The 15,000-nt window shown below is 44.0% G+C and overlaps 1 long non-coding RNA gene across 2 annotated transcripts in view; it reads right to left on the bottom strand.

The window, feature by feature from the left end:
• The window catches only part of LOC127008979 (uncharacterized), a 123,660-nt gene extending 110,198 nt beyond the window's left edge, over positions 1-13,462 (bottom strand). For both annotated transcript variants that reach the window (XR_007761497.1, XR_007761496.1), the window contains exons 1-2: positions 13,318-13,462; positions 12,470-12,596 (exon numbers count right to left, since the gene is read on the bottom strand). This is a non-coding gene — a long non-coding RNA (uncharacterized LOC127008979). The remainder of the gene's footprint in view (positions 1-12,469; positions 12,597-13,317) is intronic.
• Between the last annotated feature and the right edge of the window lie 1,538 nt (positions 13,463-15,000).

Here is a 15,000-nt window from a genome sequence, read left to right as displayed (position 1 = left end):
GAGAGAGAAGCAGCCGCCGTGGGGAGCGAAGAGCTAGAGTGGACACTAACCTACTTAGAGTCAAGTGGTGAGACAGAAAGCAAGAACCAGGCGAGAGGTGGAGGCGGCAAGCAGGCAGGCAAACAGGCAGGGAAGCGGAGCAGAAGCAGGGGCGGGAAGGACAGCAAAAGCGAGGTGGAAACTGCAAGAAGATGTAGAGGTTAGCGAGCAATGAAAAAGCGGAAAGTAGGAATCAAGGGAGGAATAAAAGAGAAAAATCAGGGCGAACGCAACAGGCAGAAAGAAAGGAAGGTATACTAACAAACCGAAGAGCAGAGAGCCAGCAGAAAATTGACTACCTAGGATAAATGACGGAGATTTGGACCAGCAGAAGCAGATGGTACGAGGGTGGAGGAAACAACAAGAGCAGAGAGGAAAGATTTTAAACAGAAATAGACATGCTGGAAGAGGAGAGGGAGGGAAGTTAGATAAGTTAAACAAGGGGAGAGAGAGAGAGAGAGTGAGAGAGGGAAGAAGAAACATTAGTAAGCATGAAAGGAATAGAGTGAAGGAGAGGAATCAACAGGCACACACAGAAGACATGGAGAGAGGCAGGAATGAAGATGTTACTCCTCTTCTATTTCCTTTTACTCTCCCTTCTCTATCACTCTATCCTCTCAACCTCGACCCCTGTACCCTATTATTCTCAACTTGATCTCCATTCACCCCTTTACCCTTCCCACTATCTCCCTCACCGCTTCTACATTCTCCTTTGCCTCTTCCTTCTATATCCTTTACACCATCTTCTCCTCTCTACCTTCTCCAGTATTCCTGCCTTCCTTATCTAACTTTGCTACTAACTACGCTACCCACTGCTCTTCCTCCTCGTCTTCTTCCTCTTTGTCTTCCAACTCTAACTAATTCTCCAGCTCCTACTCCTATTTATCTTTCTCTTCCCTTTCCTTTCCTTCCTCCTCTTCCTATTTCCCTTCCTCATCCTAATATTTGTCTTCTTCCTCCTCTTCCTCTTCCTTTTCCTCCAGCTCTATCTCCTCCTCCTCCTCCACCTCCAACTTCTCCTCCCCCACCCCCTCAGCCCCCCGTCGCGCCACTCAACACCCTCGGCTTTCCTCCGCTCCGCCGCTGGACGCCAGAAATTTACACCCAAATGGAACTGGCTATAAAATGCTGCAGTCACTCCTCCTCGCTTCCTCGCGGGGCTGGCGGGTAAGTAAACCGCGGCGCCGCAGCCTCCTCGGGGGCGCCGCGTTGCGTTTAACATTATACACTTTTTGAACGGCGTATTTTAATAGATTTTTTGTGTGTGTTTTCACGTTTTTATGTTCATTTTATTGGCATATTTTTGCTTCGTGTCTTCTTTATTGTTTGTTTGTTTTGTTAGTTTTGAGTTACGTTAATAAACACATTTTGAACGGTGGTTTTTTTTTATATATTTTTTTTTTCAGTGTGTACGTACGATGTAATTCCGGTTTTCATGTGATTTTTTTATATTTTCTTACCAAATTTTGCTTTGTGCTCTCGTTCATCGTTTAGTTGTTTTTGTTTTAGTTGTTGTTGTTCTTTTGGGCTTACTTGTTCTTGTTTTAGTTGTTGTTGTTCTTTTGGGTGTGTACTGACGGGGAAAAAAAAGGAAAATCCGTTCGCTTGTGTGGGTTTTCCAGAAAGGGATTTGAATATTTTTGTTTATGATCCGCTCCACACTTTTTTTTTTCCTTCGTGTATTTTCTGACGACAAAATTGGTACTGCATCGTGGTCTATTTTCATCTTCATAAAGTCTCTCTCTCTCTCTCTCTCTCTCTCTCTCTCTCTCTCTCTCTCTCTCTCTCTCTCTCTCTCTCTCTCTCTCTCTCTCTCTCTCTCTCTCTCTCTCTCTCTCTCTCTCTCTCTCTCTCTCTCTCTGTCTTTCCTTCTTTCTTTCATTCTTTCCTTCATTCTTTCCTTCATTCTTTCTTTCATTCTTTCTCTGTATCTCTCCTTTCTATCTTTTTTTCTATTTTTTCTTTCTTTCTCTTTCTATTTATTCATCTCTCTCTGTCTCTGCCTCTTTATCCTCTCAATTTATCATTTCTTTTACTATTTTTGACAGTGTTTCGGTTTTACTATTCTCTCTCTCTCTCTCTCTCTCTCTCTCTCTCTCTCTCTCTCTCTCTCTCTCTCTCTCTCTCTCTCTCTCTCTCTCTCTCTCTCTCTCTCTCTCTCTCTCTCTCTCTCTCTCTCTAAGACGCGACGTGACGGACATGGCCAAGATTATAAGCCATTCGGTGATATTTTAAGGTCGACGAGTGGCCGGGGATCGAACCATTGCCATAAGTTTCCCGGGACGACGCCATTATGTCCTTGGCCTCCGCCGCCCCTCCTGCTGATATTAGCGGGAAGTGGCGGGTATTTCGTCCTATTTCATCCTAAATTTCCTTTCTTGCCCCTTTCAAAGTCTATATACGAGACGCGAAGGTGATATGTCAGGGGTTCGATACCCAATCAAATACGAGCTGAATAACCAGGCCGGAATAAAGGCAAGAAGCTATGAAAGGTGTGACGGAATTGTTTTAAAACGACCGGGAATCAATTTAGTCGCCGGGGTGTCGCGCCAAGACGTATGGAGCATGTAAAACTTTCCCCTCACTTACATTAGCAATAAATCCAGAGTGACGATAACGGCTTAAGTGAAAGTGAACGAGGAATAATGAGGTTTATAACTTATCAACGCGGATTTTTGTCGTTAGATTTATTGCAGCGCTCAATATGTATACTCTGAATTCCTGCTAAAAGAAATGATAGGATACATCACGATCATTATTGGGAACATATTCGCTTTAACTCTTCCAGAAATAGATTGTAACAGTAACTGGCGGACAGTGTATTTGAAGCGAACCCTTTAAAAATAGTTTGGGATGTTGCAAATATTTCTTCTTTATTATCAAGCGTACGTCTTGCCTACAATTTGAACCCCACAGAAAGTAATAGATGCTGGTACACGATACTTTTAAAAACCAACACTTTCTACTCGAACCAAACTCTGTAAAACCGTATTTTCAACATTTGCTTAGTGTTCTTCATGATGACCATTGCATCTTCAAATTTATGCGAAATAACATTTAACAGTAGTTGGTACACGAACTATTTGATGGCAATACTTTTATCAAAAACAAACTTCTCAATGCCCTCTTAATTAACACTCGGTCCCTTTACGCCATCCCCCAACTGACCAGTTCAACATCCAAGTTGCATAAATACGTAACCGCGGTAGCTGTTGGCACACCAGATATTTAGTGACAACAACCTACAACCTATTGCAATCATATCAAAGCGCCTTTTTAAGCACACTCTTTTGCTTTTCCACGCACTGAAGAATCCACTCCAAATGTAATGTAAACAAGCAATTTCTACGTAAAATAACCCAACATTTGTACTTAACGCACTGAGCCCTGCAAGTGTTTTCCTTCCGTATCATTCAACCATTCCCTCACACTGCCACTCCGCCTTATGACCATCCCGATCCCGCACCATTACGTGTTTTTAGGCTCCGCACCGTCTCAGTTTGCACTCCTCTGGTCTGATTAACTCATATGATTTTATTCTAGCCTAAAAGATGCCTTGCATTCTTTTTACCACCTGTCAATAACTGCCTTAATATCTATCAGTTTTAGCTTATTGTCTCCCGAGTATATTTCCTATTTTCTTTCAAGTTTTTAATATATTCTTTACATTCTATACATTTTAATATATTCTTTACATTTGGGAGGCGGTGGCTGAGTGGTTAGCGTGCAGGTGTGGCGTCCAGGAGGACCCGGGTTTGCATCCCGCCAGCCGCCACAAGCTGGGATTTTTCAGTCACCGCCGAGTGGCCTCAGACTACCCACATGCTGTCCTAAAGACCACCCATCAACCAGGACTCAACATTCTCTATCTAAAAAGAGGATCTAAGATGAGCTCCGGGGGACAGCATGGGCTAAGCAAGATGGCACCACTATAAACACTTGCCTGCGCCATAATAGGCTGGGACCGACCATCAGGTCCCACCAAGAGAGCCTACCCCCGTCATGGGGCGAAACGTAAAAAAATAAGAAAAATATATTCACACTGTTCACCTATATTCCAGTTCTCCGTGTATCACCCTTAACTTAATTCCTATCATCTCTCATTTATGTTTTTCTCCTCAGTCATTCGATGCGTGTTACAATGCTTCTCATTTATCGCTCAGTTCTTCTACCTCCAATTACACAATGACCACCTGTCACAATCATTTATCTCTAGATGCCTTCCTTTAGCCTTTTCACTGTGCCATCGATCTCACAATCCATTTATTTATTTTCTTCTTCATACCTGTTTCTCAACTTCTATTATGCACACCTCCCGTCGCTTCAGTCCCCCACCCTCTGTCTTTTACCAAGCTGCCTCTCTATCACCCTCAACATCTACTCTATAATCTACCCACGAGCCCCTCTATCACGCAACACTCTAGCCTCTTCATCATCTACGTATCGTCCCCTTCATCATCCACCCCTCCCATTCTTTCATCTCTCTCCCCATCACCCTCTCTATCATCTATTACTTCTGACCCTCACCCTTTCCACCATCCACTCCAACACTCATATCAACCAATCCCTCAGTCTATTCCTCAACCCAATACTCGCAGCTCTTCTATCAGTCCCTAACTTATATTTATCATCCACTCTCAGGATTCCTTTTCTAACCTCTCATCCACCTCTATCATCTACTTTTCGCACCCTATCTATCTCCTTCACTGCCTGTCTATCCTCCATATTTCTTGGCCCTTCTATATTATCAATCCCTCAAGCCATCAGTTCACCGTCACTTGCAACCTGTCTATTGTGTATCAGTATCCGCATCTATCATCCACTTCTCAAAGCCCAACTATTCGCATCATTATCGATCATCCACACTTCTCAGCCGTTCTATACTATCTGTCCCTCACGCCATCCATTCATCGTCATTCTCAGCCAGTCTATTATGTATCAGTATCCGCATCCATCATTCATCCCTCTAGTATTTCCCCCTCGCTCCCAGCACTCTCAGCAGCTCTATCTCGGCGCCTCCATCAGCCTCGTGCAGACTCCCAAAGCTCAGCGGCGTTAAAAACTCGTAAAACTTGACGTGTTCTTGACTCCGCCTCACCGGACGACTCCCAATCTTCGTAAACTCTCGCCCATCTCGCCTCCCTGTTGTTCCCCGGCCCGGCAGCAGCAGCAGAAGTGGCGCGGAACAGATTAAAGCGGAGAGCCCCTACCGCCGCTACGCTATGCGCCTACCACGCCCTCCACGCCCACACACTATCGGAGCATCAGGACATCCTGTTTACTCCCTCATGTAACACTTAGAATCCTGGTTTAATTTTACAGTGCAACAACGCAATATGGAAATGGAATGCGAAAAGAGTTACACGAAATACTTACGAAAGGAACAAGAACATCGGAAAGGCCTATTTACGTCCTCGTGGAACACTTACAACACTGGTTTCATTTTTATCTAATATGGATATGGGATGCGAAATAAACTGAACGTAAAGAAGATCGGAAGGACCTATTTTCTTCCTCGTGGAACACTTGCAGAAATAAGAGACACACGAAGCAACATGAAACACTCAAAGAACGAAAGTGAAATCTGGATATCCTTTTTTACGAAGTCACGGAATACTTCGGGAATACAGGCACAGGCTTATCGTGAGTGCAGTCTACAGATGGAATGCAAAGGGAACACCAGGTTAGGAGGCACACACTAACGAAAAGAATATCGATAACCTTTGTTTTCCCTGTTATGGATCACACTACGAAGCATTGTAGAGCACTGACTTGTCTTTCACGCTAACTGGACACAGAATACGTAAGGATCAGGCGATTACCGGGAACAGACACACTCACGGAACACTCGCCACACACACAACACAAAAGAAACAGAAAAATATGTAAAGGAACAATGATCTGTACACTGTTACAATTCCTACATCATCCGACACACACACACACACACACACACACACACACACACACACACACACGCCGCCATGAAGTAGTGGACAGCAGGTTCAATACTTGGCCATTACTGTCAATCAGCAGAACGGAAACTGCCGCCGATGCTGCCTCTGTTTGGTTACTGCCTGTGCAAAGGGACGCGGCGTGCAGGAGGCGGACAGGCGGGCGGGGAGAAAGGGAGAAGTGAGGCAGGCAAGCGGTGGCCAGATAGGAGAAGGGAAAAATAAAGGGATACAGGACACCAAACAATACGAACAGAAGCAACAGCAGCGACAGCAAAGAAAAAAAAAGCGTACTGCTATTATTACCCCTGCCACTGCTATTACTGCTGTCATTGGTACGTCTGCAGATACTATAACTAATACTGTTGCTATCATTGTTTTGTTTTGCTTTAAACTGAGGTGTGTGTGTGTGTGTGTGTGTGTGTGTGTGTGTGTGTGTGTGTGTGTGTGTGTGTGTGTGTGTGTGTGTGTGTGTGTGTGTGTGTGTGTGTGTGTGTGTGTGTGTGTGTGTGTGTGTGTGTGTGTGTGTGTGTTTATGTGTGTGTGTGTGTGTGTGTGTGTGTGTGTGTGTGTGTGTGTGTGTGTGTGTGTGTGTGTGTGTGTGTGTGTGTGTGTGTGTGTGTGTGTGTGTGTGTGTGTGTGTGTGTGTGTGTGTGTGTGTGTGTGTGTGTGTTGCCCATAAAACTTTATCCTCTTAACTTATAAAAGCGATTTTCTAAACTCTAAACCAGACTTTGTACCTCTAAACCCAATTCTTTGAACCTTATAAACTAGTTTTTCTAATTTCCGATAACAGTATTTATCAAAATCTTTGAGATATTTTCACATCTGATCACTATTATTTCTTTACCTCGTAACTCAATTTTCTCCTAATTCAATTCCAATTTCCTTCGTAGTCTGATGTTTATGTGCTTCCAAATCAAGTTCCCCTTGACCTCTATTGCTATTTTTTTTACTTCGAAACCCTATTATCCCTAACTTTTGAAGCTAATAGTCCAAACTTCCGAAGACACGAGACGAGGCGTACAAACTTCAGTGGACGGTGGCGCGAGAGCGAGGCGCCGCAGGTAAGGCTCCAGGGATATATTCAGGTTAATAACTTCACCTCTAGAGTCAAGGAAGGAAGATGGGCGGGAGCAATTACACACCTGACAGGAAGGACGTCAGTAACCGGTAAACAGGAGACCAAGAAAAAAATCATTCCCATCAACTTTCCGGATTTTTCTTCCAATTCCTCTACCTTCTTGCCCTCCTGCCAAAACACATTATCTTCCTACTCTTAACCATTCTCTAGCCCTCATTCTCTATATCCTTCATTACTTCATCTTCCTTTACCATCTACTCTTTATCCTCGTTATCATCATCTTACTTGTCGTTATTTTATCTTCCTCTTTCTCCTCATCGTGAGTTAATGCCTTCTCTTCCTCCTCCTCTTTATCTTCAACCACCGCCTCCTAACTCCTTTCTCCTTTTCCTCTTCGTTATTTTCCTTTTCTAAATCTTCCCATTCCTCCTTCTCCTCAACATTTTGCTTTTCTCCTCGTTTTCATCAGCTTCCTCTTTCTCCTAATAGTGATATTTTACCTATCTTCATCCTCCTCTTTCTTCCACCACCATCTTCTAATTCTCTTTTTCTTCATCCTTATCTTCCTTCTCTTAATCTTCCCATTTCTCCTTTATCTCCTTTTGCTTTTCCTCCTCTTCATCTTTACTTCATCCTCCTCTTTATCTTCCACTAACGCCTCCTAATTCCTTTTTCCTTTTTCTCCTCCTTATCTTCCTTTAAATCTTTCCATTCCTCCTCCTCCTCCTTTTGCTTTTCTTCCTCTTGCTGCTAATTAATATTATCTTTTTCTTCGCCTCCTCCCTCTCTTCATCCTCCTCTTTATCTTCCCCCACCGCCTTCTAATTCCTTTCTTCTTTTCCTCCTCCTTATCTTCCTTCTCTAAATCTTCCCATTCCTCCTCTTTATCTTCCTTTCGACTTTCCACCTCTTCCTGCTGATTGATATCGTCTTTTCCTTTCGTCTCCTCCTCGTCTTCCTTCTCCTTTTACGACTCCTCTTTCGGCACAGGTGACTTGCTCAGGTCAGGTGATATTTTTGAACATCCTCTCTCCTTCAACAACATTCACCTGTGACGATTAATAAGTGCGGGCGTGCATCACGTTTACCTGCGTCACGTACCCTCAAGGTGTGAAAAAGTGAGGTATTATTATAATTATCTGGAAATAACACCGGGAGAGCATGAAAGGCGAGAAGGCAAATGATGATCTGGATGGCGCAAACGTGTGTGGGGGGGAGGTGTGTGTGTGTGTGTGTGTGTGTGTGTGTGTGTGTGTGTGTGTGTGTGTGTTTGCTTGCCCCCCTTGCCCCCCTTGCCCCCCTTTCTCTCACCGTTGCTCTGTTTACCTTCTCACTCGCATTCACCTTCCCCTCGGCGGTATCTGGTCCGTGTTTGCGTCGAGTCTCCGTTATCGTTCCCGCTCACTTACTTTCTTATTCAAAACTCCGCCCGGCCGTAACAATAACTATATGAAAACGATTTACCTTCAACCCGCTACGCCTCTCTTTTCCTTCAGTTCAGCGTGTTGTGCTCTGTTGCAATGGTAACATCTAAACGCTCATCAGGGGAAGTTTGTCATTCAGGGCCTTGCAATGTGGGGACAATAACTGGACGAGGTATTTCACGTTTAACCTTTGACCCTTCTGTTTTTGTTTTTGTTTTGTTTTGTTTTATTTCGTAGCCATGGTGACGGTAGACAATCGCAGTCATATATTCTTTGTTGAAAACGTCGCAATGCTAAAACAACAAAATTTTACGCACTTTTAATTTCCTTTTGTTTCCATGGTTGAATCAGAGCGCCCAAGAGCAATATTCATTCCACTCAATTTTCGCTCCTCAAACAAATCTATACTGGAGAATATTATGTCCATGGATATGCACACAAAATGAATAACAACGCAGACCCAAATAAATTTTAAAATCCCAAAATCATACCCATTGTAGATCATTAATAAACGTGGGGAGGAAGCGAAGGCTGGGAGTGAAAGGACATGGAAAAACAGCAAATATACGAGTCAACTTCAAATGTTCTGCTCCCCTGCTTTTTGTTTTGGTTAAGTCAGGGTTGTGAAAAACGCACGCACACACGTACGCACGCATGTTGCACGCACGCAGGCACCCACACGCATGGGCGAATGCACACACACACACACACACACACACACACACACACACACACACACACACACACACACACTTTGCCTTGAGTGAGACCGCAACAGCAGCACTATGGGGAAAAATGTGTGTACATGAATGGGAAACTACATGTATAAATTATCATCAGTATGCATCAAATAACAGCAGAACACAGGCTTTCTCTCCCTTCAGTGCGTTTTAATTTTCGATATCAGCGTTCCCTTAGGTCACGGGTCAATTCCCAGCGACGGAGAAATATAGCAATTCTAAGATTTGATTTATCCATTCTTCTTTGGAAACTTACCGGTTTGCTTTGCAGAGGCTTGGTCTGTGTCCCTGTCTCTGATCCGTTAGCCAGGACGGGGAGATCGCACCAATTAGAAACCCTTCGCTTTGAGCAAAACGATAGAAAACCTTTGAATATGTTGTCATGTATTCCGAAAGCCTGCAGAATCCCGTGCGTTTATTTTAGATTCAAGTAGATGATTAGTTTACGTTAGTTTACATCAGTTGCTCCAAGTATACATATTCAGTATCTTCTCTAGAGCTTCCTTTCGGATGCCTATTCGTTTTGATTTGAGCATGACTTGAGTAAAACTTTAATAGTCAATGATTAAAACACACGGCCTGTCCTCTTCGGTGTGTCCGTCACTGTCATACAAACTTCACGTTCAAAGAGGCATCAGCCGAAAAAAAATGTAGGAGAATGGTGATAAAACAAAGCAGCTGAAGGCGGGCATGCGGAAACCAGATGGGGAAAAAAACATTCATCTAATTAACGTGGGAGAAAAATCTAATTGTGTGGAGCTTTCTTTGGGGACACAGCGTTAAACGATTACTCTTTTCCTTAGCTTTTTGTTCCTTTGGCGGCACAAGTCTCTCTCTCTCTCTCTCTCTCTCTCTCTCTCTCTCTCTCTCTCTCTCTCTCTCTCTCTCTCTCTCTCTCTCTCTCTCTCTCTCTCTCTCTCTCTCTCTCTCTCTCTCTCTCTCTCCTAACTGTAATCTATCTATCTATCTATCTATCTATGTATCCATCTATCTATATATCACTCACGGATACATACTATTCACCCTCACCACAAGTTCCTCCCCTCCAGCACTTCATCTCAGTGTTGCACGTATCACCCCTCCACCCCCCCCCCCCACACACACACGTACATTTTCCCGCACTCAAATATATAGAAACACTCCTCTCACACTGCAGCGGCGCGCCTCTCCGTGTCCCTCCGCAACACAACAGGAGCAACTCATCAACACTGTCAACACTCACGAAGCAGCCTGCGATTGCTCAACACACTTAACTTGCCGCGAAATTTGATTACTTGGAGAAACTGGTGGTGGCGGTGGGCTGGTGGACTTGGGCGGGTTTGAGCTGCCGAGTCGAAGTGGTATTGGGCTGGATTGTGAAGAGAGGTTAGATAGGACTTTGGGCGGGTTTTGGAGGGAGAGGTAGAGTGAAGGAAGGTTAGTTTGGAGGGTTTGTATAGACGGTTTGCACTGGAAAGTCTTAAGGGATAGATAGGGATGGATTTTAAGTTGAAAGTGGATGGTTAAGGTGGACTGAACAAGTGAAAGGATGGGTAAGGTCGGTCGGTCGGTCGGTCTCTCTCTCTCTCTCTCTCTCTCTCTCTCTCTCTCTCTCTCTCTCTCTCTCTCTCTCTCTCTTCTATTTGATCTTATTTGTTCGGTTAACTTGTGGGTTTTTCGTTCCCTTTCTCAACGTTTGCTCGTCCTCCTAAGAAGACTTCGTTCCCTACGTCAACAGTAGACACGGAAAGTTGGTGGGGAACGAACACACACACACACACACACACACACACACACACACACACACACACACACACACACACACACGCACACTCCCTCTCTCTCTCTCTCTTTCACTCTTTTTTGTTTGCTTTGACACTTACAGGTTGGAACGCTCAATTGGGCTTCGGAATCTAACGTCTTTCTCGTCTCTTTCTTCCCCCCTCCCTCCTCCGCCCCGCCCCGTCCAGCCCTGAAAGAGGCGCCGGGGAACTGACTCCATAAACCTGCCCCGTTGACGGAAGGACCTCTCTGTGCCGCCGAGCTAAGTTACAGTGGTATTAGGGAAGGACTTGTAGCTTTTGCTTTTTGTATTCAGGACAGCAAAAATGTGGAATCAACAATACTGACGAAAGCTGTCTGTGTCTTTTTGTCTGTCTGTATCTGTCTGTCTCTTTTACTATTTCTACTACAATTACTATTTCCGCGGTAGTCAATACGCTGTGGATCATTATAAGGATGCATTGCTATTATCATTATTATTGTTATTATTATTATCAGTAGTAGATGGTTATTGTCGTAGTCGTAGTAGTAGTGTCATAATACATTTACTGCGATTGCAATCAGAGTCATCATTGGTGACTTTTTAAGTAAAATTGCATCTCCACAGGACACAAATATAAATCGAGTGTCTTGCCGGGCCGGCGTGGCTTGGAATGGCTGCTCCGCTCCTCGTTATCCGCCAGACCATCTGTCAGGATTCACACCTCCGCCAAGGATTTTGACTCGAACTGACTGACTCGCCGCTGCCACTCACTGGGCGGTGATAAACTTTTAAAATACACAAAGAAGCAAGGTTGATGATATTGTGCGGGGGGCTGCAGCAGCCTGCGCCCATATAAAATGATTGAACGTCAAGGCACACACACTAACAATGCCTTGGAAGCGAGCACTGCAGTAACGAGCCCGCTGGAGTTATGCGGTTGAGTGATACATGAAGATCGGACCTGATATTGCGTCACCAAATCATTATTGGGGAACGCAAAACAGGTATTGAATTTCACGTGATCAAACGTCAATATAGAACAAAAATAAAAACAAGGCGCTGAGTTTCACGAGGCCCGATGATATAGTAGATGAGAAGTAACATGCTCTGACATTAAAGAGACGTACCGAGACACGCATGATTTCTAAGCGTTCGCATGATATAAAAAACAAGTAAATTAAAGGTGGATATACGATTAAAACTGATATTCTCAGTACCCAAACGAGACTAAACGAAAGAAGATACACCAAACAAAAGACGATACAACATGAACAAGCAGGTATTATCTTACGCAGCCAAACCAAATAAATGAAAGAAACAAACCATGAACAGGCAGACAGGTTAAAACTTGATAATGTTTAACCAAAGGCGGTACAAAATGAACAGCCAGGAATTAAATTTGACGCAACCAAACCATAACAAATGAAAAATGAAATCATGAACAAGTAGAAAAGGTGAAAACTGGATAATGATTAAATACATACCTGCAGCAAAAGAGCAGGAAGAGGAAGAGGAAGAGAAGGTCCTTGAGGCGCCATCCATCAGGGGCGGCGAAGACAAACTCGAATCGACACTGGCTCAGCTTCAGGCTCTCGAGGCGGCCATGAATCACTGAAACCAAAAGGAAAAAGATGAGTGAAGCTTCGCAATCCAAACCGTACCACCACCTCTCTCTCTCTCTCTCTCTCTCTCTCTCTCTCTCTCTCTCTCTCTCTCTCTCTCTCTCTCTCTCTCTCCTGACGATGTTTATGACGCAATCTACGCAGAGTGGCTAAGGCGCGTATTTTCTTTCATTAGATTGTGCCGCGAGTTCGTCTCTTTAATACTATTGTCGTGGTAGGGGTGGTAGTGGTGGTAGGTGGTGGAAGGGTGGTGGTAGTAGTAGTAGTAGTAGTAGTTGTAGTAGTAGAAAAAATACCCCACTTCATCACACAACCATCACTATCACAACCAATATCACACACTCACCAGCATCATTAATACACTCATTACAACCACCACTGCCATTAATACATACAATAACTAACAACACAGACCAAGCAACAACCCTAAACCCTACAAGTACCAACACAAGGAAGGAATCGCAAAGTAACAACACAATAAACAACAATTACCAACAAGAAAGGAACACAAACAAACAATCCAATGAAAGCCAAGCACAAACAAAGCAAGGAAGGAATCACACACACCCAAACCAAACACACTAACACTACCTCCACTAACACGAACGATCGGTAACCACACAGACCAAAAAACAAGCCAATGAAAGCCAACAAGGATCAACAAGGAAGGCCACGCGCACTCCCAAATCAAACACTCTCAGGACAAATACCCTGACGCAACATCCGGCGGAGTGCGTTTTGTGGCAGTGCTTTACGTGTTGCTCCGTTAAAAAGACACACAGTCACCACCACCGCCATCATCATCATTCCGCTGCAGCAGTGTCGCTTCGCCTCTGTGGCTGCCGGGATAAAGACGTCGTTAAGAGGGGGCAATTATCATTAAGCGAAATCATCTTCGTGTTTATTACCACCATAACTTGCGAGGTATTGTCACCTGACGGATTGGGTAATTACTCTCAGCCAAGGTGTGAGCTGGAAAGGTTGGTTTGAGGGGATGGAAGGAGAGGATGGGAAGGGGCGTTTAGTAGGAGGGAAGTAATGGTGGGACGGTGGTTTAAGGCGAAGGGACAGGTGTTCGGAAGCAAATAGATAGGTGAGGGTGGTAGGAGAGGTGAAGTAATGGCAGGGTGGTTAGGGGAAAGGGACAAGTGGTGGACAGCAATTAGGTAGGTAAGGAGCAGGGGTGAGGGTGGTAGGAGACACGAGAAAAGGTTAGGTTGGGAAGTACGGAAGAGGTTAGTTATGTTGTTCTGTATTTTAGGGTGAAAAGAAGCAAGGTTAGTGTGTGTGTGTGTGTGTGTGTGTGTGTGTGTGTGTGTGTGTGTGTGTGTGTCCTAGTATACCATCCTCGTTTATTTATGTATCACATTAAGAAACTAATAAAAGTATAACACCGCATGCTCACAACATACAAATACGAAAGACTTCCGTGACAGTAAATAAATAAATAAAATATCTAACGAATCGTAACCAAAAAAAAATAAACCACTGTGATCACACGGACAATATAAAAGGATAACAGCAGTTCCGGAAAGTACAATCAGTTCACTCACACAACCGTACCGAGTAACACCAACACAAACGAACATCAGAAATAGTGAGAGAATGTCAAATCAAATACATGCAAGCGTTTCAGACAAACTGGAATATTAAAATGATTGGTGCTACTCCTGAATAACTAGATACAAACACGCAGTAATCTATTTACGAAAGAAAAAGGCAAAATAAAGAGGAGGAGGAGCAGGGGGAGGAGGAGGCTGACTGTTGCCAAAACGAATTGCATCCATAAACTTTGGATAATAGTTCTCTCCCTGGACAGGAACACCATTCTCTCGCAATTAAAGAAAACGGAAGTCATAGAAAATGGGATGCGAGGGGTACAAGTCTGATGCGAGGGGTACAAGTCTCTCTCTCTCTCTCTCTCTCTCTCTCTCTCTCTCTCTCTCTCTCTCTCTCTCTCTCAAACTAGATCGAAGTAATCATGAGTGTGTCTGTCTCCCTTTCTGTCGTCCATTCTGTTCGTGTCTCGGCTCCTCGTCTCTCTCTCTCTCTCTCTCTCTCTCTCTCTCTCTCTCTCTCTCTCTCTCTCTCTCTCTCACACACACACACACACACACAGTAACATGGTGCCTGCCTGCTTGACTGTCGCAATTAAGGGGGATTAGGTTGAATTGTCGCCGACGGAAGAAGTAATACAACAGCAACGAAATTAATGTCGGTAATTATCCGACAACTACTAACTGCTGCCGCCACTAATAACTGCTCTTACTAACTACCGCTATCCCTACCACCACTTCCACTTATACAATCACTATTGCTACATACTATTATTACTACACTTTTGATATATGCATTTTTACTATTATTACAACTCCAGAAACTACCACAATCAA

The sequence above is a fragment of the Eriocheir sinensis genome, chromosome 39 (genome assembly GCF_024679095.1).
Source record: "Eriocheir sinensis breed Jianghai 21 chromosome 39, ASM2467909v1, whole genome shotgun sequence".
In the NCBI taxonomy this organism is placed as follows: Eukaryota; Metazoa; Arthropoda; class Malacostraca; order Decapoda; family Varunidae; genus Eriocheir; species Eriocheir sinensis.
The sequence above is the reverse complement of the archived record's forward strand: the minus strand, read 5'-3'. Positions and strand labels throughout refer to the sequence as shown.